The following is a 6,244-nucleotide window of genomic DNA, read 5'->3' on the forward strand; positions in this document are numbered from 1 at the left end:
AAAAGGCTACGGGAACAAACAACGTAATGTCCTCAGCTGCTAACCTGACGTTGTCACGACTTCAACCGAGGCAGGCTCTCCTTCCCGTTCGAGTGGCGCTCGGCGGTCGTCGTCACCCGGCCTACTAGCTGCCACTGACTCTTTTTTCCTCCCCCTCCTTATGTGTTTATTGGTGTATCACCTGGTTTGAGGGTAATTGGCAATTAGTGTGGCTTTATTAGCCAGCCAGAATTGTATGCTTCTTTGTGCGGGATTGTTCGTCTGTTGCTGTGGATTTCGGGAGTGGGTTTTGTATTGTGTACTGGGTTTGTCTCCGTGTTAGTAGACAGGTGTTTTATGACACCCAGTAAGTCCGTGTTGGACTTTTTGGTTTGCCGGTTAGGCATTAAATATCACCCATTGAAGCTCTGCTGTTCCTGCGTCTGATTTCACACCCCACCGACACCCAGGTCGTTCAGACGTAGCAGACTAGAAAGCCCTGAAGTAGAAAGACCGTCATGGCTGGAAGGGATCAATATTTTGTGAGCATGTATTATTCCTGCAGGTTAGGATAATGCCGAGGTAAATACAGTTTCAGGTTAGATATTCGACGGATATTCGCCTGTAATTTTCCTTACGTCCACCAACAGCAGTTAGGGACACCGTCAACATAGTGACAAAATGAAAGCCCTGAAGTAGAAAGACCGTCATGGCTGGAAGGGATCAATATTTTGTGAGCATGTATTATTCCTAGCAGGTTAGGATAATGCCGAGGTAAATACAGTTTCAGGTTKGATATTCGACGGATATTCGCCTGTAATTTTCCTTACGTCCACCAACAGCAGTTAGGGACCGTCAACATAGTGACAAATCGACATTTTCACATTTCAATAGCTCTTTAATCATTACTTCTAACACTTTCAAAACTGGTTGTAGCGAATCCGATGGACACACATTGCACACACTTTTTTTTTGTCGATTTACATCTCACACTATTTTKAATTATTTATTTACATTTTTGAATCTCAATAGCTCTTTGGTCATATGACCTACTGACTTCAAACAAGGTTCAGGATGTACACTCAGTGGGCCTACACATTGCACACCCTTGAGTTTGTCCATTCATAAGTGTAATACATACAWTCATAAGTGTAATACTTTTTTATGACATACTGTGAAAACCTCTCTTGGCTGCTGGCTCTGTCACTTRCAGACATGCGCAGAGCAGACTGAAAGGGGAAGGGTAGCTCTTGACTTGAACCACTGGGGTTCTCTGTAAAGAGAGAGTAATCCAAAAGGCACAGACACACCCCTTGACTTTCAATTGGCACCCTTGACCTGTATGTATTCTCTCCTGATTGGTCTCCGTGGTGCTTAGTCAATGGGAACTCCGTTGCCAGCCCCATCATAAAATTTTTACAATGTCTGGCTGTCTGACTAAAGTCCCAGTGGTATGAGAAGAGACATCCTCCTTTGTATATATGGGGAACAAATATTTCCAAACACTTATCCTATCCTTGGACAGAAGGATAGGATAGAAGACACAATGCGTCAATTACGAATTACTATTCCGTGAGTAACCTCAACCTTGTGGGTCTGTGGGTGTTGGGCCAATAAGTGGCAACTCAATTCTACCACTGACTAGTCTCTCATGCCCCTATGAACGGGGACACAGGGCAATAGTTTTTAATCTAAACCAGCCCTTGTTTTACTGGAGGACACTATCCCCTCATTGGGGCTCTTTTCTTGACACATAGTAGCAGTTTACCAGATAAAAGTCAATAAGATCAAAAGGTAGCTTGTTGTAAGGTGTATTACGTCCTGTGCTGTCCATAGTGTCATATCCATTTTGGATTCTGAATGGTAAAATCACAGCTGAAAAATGCCTCGTGTCAAATCAAATCAAATCAAATGTATTTATATAGCCCTTCGTACATCAGCTGATATCTCAAAGTGCTGTACAGAAACCCAGCTTAAAACCACCAAACAGCAAGCAATGCAGGTGTAGAAGCACAGTGGCTAGGAAAAACTCCATAGAAAGGCCAAAACCCAGAAGAAAAACCTAGAGAGGAACCAGCAAGCGAATGAGGCGCTGTGGCACAGCCTCCTCTTCTGGCTGTGCCGGGTGGAGATTATAACAGAACATGGCCAAGATGTTCAAATGTTCATAAATGACCAGCATGGTCAAATAATAATAATCACAGTAGTTGTCTATGTATGTGTATACTGTATGTGGGAATGTCTGTCCTACATGTAGTGTTGATACATGGAATATTACTTAACTGCATATATCATAAATTGATATTGCAAATAGAAGTATTATGTTCAACAAGTGGCATTTTCAGATATTATTTTGACAAACACACTTTAACACACTTTGGTGCTTACAATTCATTCTCTATTGTCATTGATTTGATGGGCACTGTCATCCGTGATCTTTGTGATATGACTTTTCTTTAAGCACGTACTGATTCAACTGTCACTTCATATATTTTTCTTAAACGTCTACAAACGCTCTACATGTATACACACTGTGATAGGGTTGGATCCTCAATGCTACTTTTATTATTGTCCTGTAAATGGTTCAGTGSCTATAATTTAGGCTGTGTGTAGAATGGGGCATAAAGGGAATTACCTCTACTAGATTATAGTGATAAGGAAATCAGCATACAGTTTTGGCCTGTGTATTTATTTGCCTATAAACTAATCAGAATTCCTTTATGTTTACATTAAAAAAAAGAGAATACTTCAAAATGAGATGACTGGGCGGACATAAAGTGGAAAGGAGGGGAAATAACTCCCACCATGCAGCTGGACACCTTCAGCTGTGGGGTCTTTGTAATGCAGGTTTGATAGTTATATTTTCAGTAATGAATGGTTAGCTGTTATGTGACAATTAGGTTAAAAACTCTATTTAATTTTTMGGGTGTAGATGGCCAAGGAAGTTGAACAGAACTTCCCCAACATCCCCAATATATATGGAACCTTCAAAAACACATGGAGCAACAGTGAAAAGAAATGGCTGAGGATTTTACTAAAAATGTCTGGTATGTAATGACATTTAATTCAAAGTAAATGTAAATTCTTTATTTTTATGTAGTTGTGTGGAACAGCCATATGTTCAGTTCATGCCTATGATTTCAGAGTTCAAAAAAGCCAACAACTGCTTCAGGTGTGCCACTGATYAAGAACCTGGATGTGGCCCAAAGACTGACCGGGTTAGTAACTTTAACATGTTTATAATCTTTTGACAACAGTGACGGTATGTAAGACAATTTATGATATATTACAATGGATGGCTAATTCATCATACTGCCTTGATATGTTATATTATTTGAAAGTTTGAAAAATTAATGTAAAATCGAGTGAGATGAAAATGGACAAACTAAAGGGTGTGCAATGTGTAGGCCCACTGAGAGGACATTCTGAAACTTGATTGAYGTCAGTAGGTCACATGACCAAGGAGCTATTGAAATTTGAATGTTTGAAAAATGCATGTTTCAAAAGGCCAAAAGGCACATCTGAGCAATCTTTTTTTGCAGGTGCATGGTAACAGTTGAACAAGATGAAGGAAAAAGGAAACCGCACACTGCTCTTGACAGTATCACTGATCTTTAATAAGCTTTACGTATCGGCCTCACGGCCTTCGTCAGAGCTGTTTAAAATTAGCACCCTTACGTACACCTAGCCCCACCCACATCCGTTCCACGCATCGAAAGGGGTTGGAGACAAAGGAAAAACAAATAAGTGCTGCCAAATATAACAATATGCATTTCATAAATATTCCAATAACGTGTGTAAATAAGACGTATTAAACACGTCTGTAAAACTACAATGAGGCCATCGACCTATCGAGCAAGTTTTCATTAATCATTGGGTACATCGTACGAAAAACATCAGAGTAATCTGAAATAGGGGCATAATGTTCAACTGTGTTGAACATAATACTTCTATTTGCAATACAATTTATGATATATGCAGTAGTAATATTCCATGTATCAACACTACATGTAGGACAGACATTCCCACATACAGTATACACATACATAGACAACTACTGTGATTATTATTATTTGACCATGCTGGTCATTTATGAACATTTGAACATCTTGGCCATGTTCTGTGTATAATCTCCACCCGGCACAGCCAGAAGAGGACTGGCCACCCCTCATAGCCTGGTTCCTCTCTAGGTTTCTTCCTGGTTTTGGCCTTTCTAGGGAGTTTTTCCTGCCACTGTGCTTCTACACCTGCATTGCTTGCTGTTTGGGGGTTTTAAGCTGGGTTTCTGTACAGCACTTTGAGATATCAGCTGATGTACGAAGGGCTATATAAAATCATTTGATTTGATTTGATTTGACAAGAGGCATTTTTCAGCTGTGATTTTACCATTCAGAATCCAAAATGGATATGACATATGGACAGCACAGGAGTAATACACCCTTACAACAACTACTTTTTGATCTTTGACTTTTATCTGGTAAACTGCTACTATGTGTCAAGAAAAGAGCCCCAATGAGGGGGATATGTGTCCTCCAGTAAAACAAGGGCTTGTTTAGATTAAAAACTATTGCCCTGTGTCCCCGTTCATGGGGCATGAGGAGCTAGTCAGGGTAGAATTGAGTTGCCACTTTATTGGCCCAAACACCCACAGGACCCACAACGTTGAGGTTACTCACGAATAGTTAGATTCGTAAAATTGACGCATTGTTCTTCTACACTGTTCCAAGGATAGGATAAGTGTTTGGAAAATATGTGTTCCCCATAATACAAAGGAGGAGTCTCTTCTCATACCACTGGGCCACTTTAGTCAGACAGCCAGACATTGTAAAAATGTTATGATGGGGCTGGCAACGGAGTTCCATTGACTAAGCACCACGAGAGACCAATCAGGAGAGAGAATACATACAGGTCAAGGGTGCCAAATTGAAGCTCAAGGGGTGTGTGTCTGTGCCTTTTGGATCTCTCTCTTTACAGAGAACCCCAGTGGTTCAAGTCAAAGAGCTTCTTCCCCTTTCAGTCTGCTCTGCGCATGTCTGGATACAATAATAGTACAGAGCCAGCAGCCAAGCAGAGGTTTCACAAGTATAAGTCATAGCCAACATCGTATCGTACACTTATGCAAATGATCATGCCTACAAATGACCTAATCATGTATTACAATGGGCCAGTGCCAAATGGAATAACTAATGTCCACCTTGACTATAGAAAGAGGTACGTCACAGCTGACATTCTGCACCTTGTTGAAGTCAGTAGGTCTAACATGACCAAGGAGCTATTGAATTGAACGTTTGGAAAACGTTTGTAAAACTGTGTGAGATGAAAATGGACAAACTAAAGGGTGTGCAATGTGTAGGCCCACTGAGGACATTCTCGTGACACCGCCCGCGTGTGCGTATATGAATGGCGCTCTTTGTGTGAAGTCGAGTGATGGGGTGGGTCATAGTGACCAAAGAGGGTATTGAAATTTCCAAAGAAATGTAAATAAAGATAGATTTAAAATATGGTGTGGAGATGTAAATCGAAGGACAAGAAGCAAGAATACGTGTGTGCCGAATGATGGTGTCATCGGATTCGCTCACAACCGATGGTTTGGTTGGAAAAGTGCTTAGAAGTAAGTGGATTAAAGAGCTATTGATACTAGTAGTGTGTTCTGGATAAGCAGTGGTTGTTTCGATTTTGGTCATGCTTATGTTGATCTGGGTGGTCCTCTAACGTGGCTTGTGTGGGTGCGACGTCAAGGAAAACGTGATCAGGTGCGGATATAATGGTTCCGTGCGAGTATATGCGAGTGTACCACCTGGGAAACCACTCGTATTTACCCTCCGGGCACTATCCTACGGCTGGCCTTATGGGAAAGAGAGCGATGCTTGGACTGTACGAGAAAATCATTGATCCGCTGTCCCACCATGACGGTCGTTGTTCTCCTTAGGGCTTTCCACGAGTACCTCGCTACGGTCAAGGTTAGCAGGTTGTATGTTACAGATTACGTGTTTGTGGTTTGTTATTGAAACGAGGATAGGTTGCGTTGGGTTGGTTGTGTTTTGTGGTATTGGTGGATAGAAACATGACGTGTTTTTTAACTTATGTTAACTGTAGGCGTTTATGAATTATAATTGTTATTTCACCGAGCTTGCACGTGCTTTCCGCCTGGAGCCTCTGCGTCCCTACTTGTGTCGCTTTTCTTGCCGTCTTGTGTGTTGGGACAAATGAAGAGCGGCCTCAGTTTCGTGTTTAAAGAACGTTAGTTGGCGGGTTGCGTTATGCG

This window comes from Salvelinus sp. IW2-2015, unplaced genomic scaffold (assembly GCF_002910315.2).
Source record: "Salvelinus sp. IW2-2015 unplaced genomic scaffold, ASM291031v2 Un_scaffold2081, whole genome shotgun sequence".
NCBI classification, from domain to species: Eukaryota; Metazoa; Chordata; class Actinopteri; order Salmoniformes; family Salmonidae; genus Salvelinus; species Salvelinus sp. IW2-2015.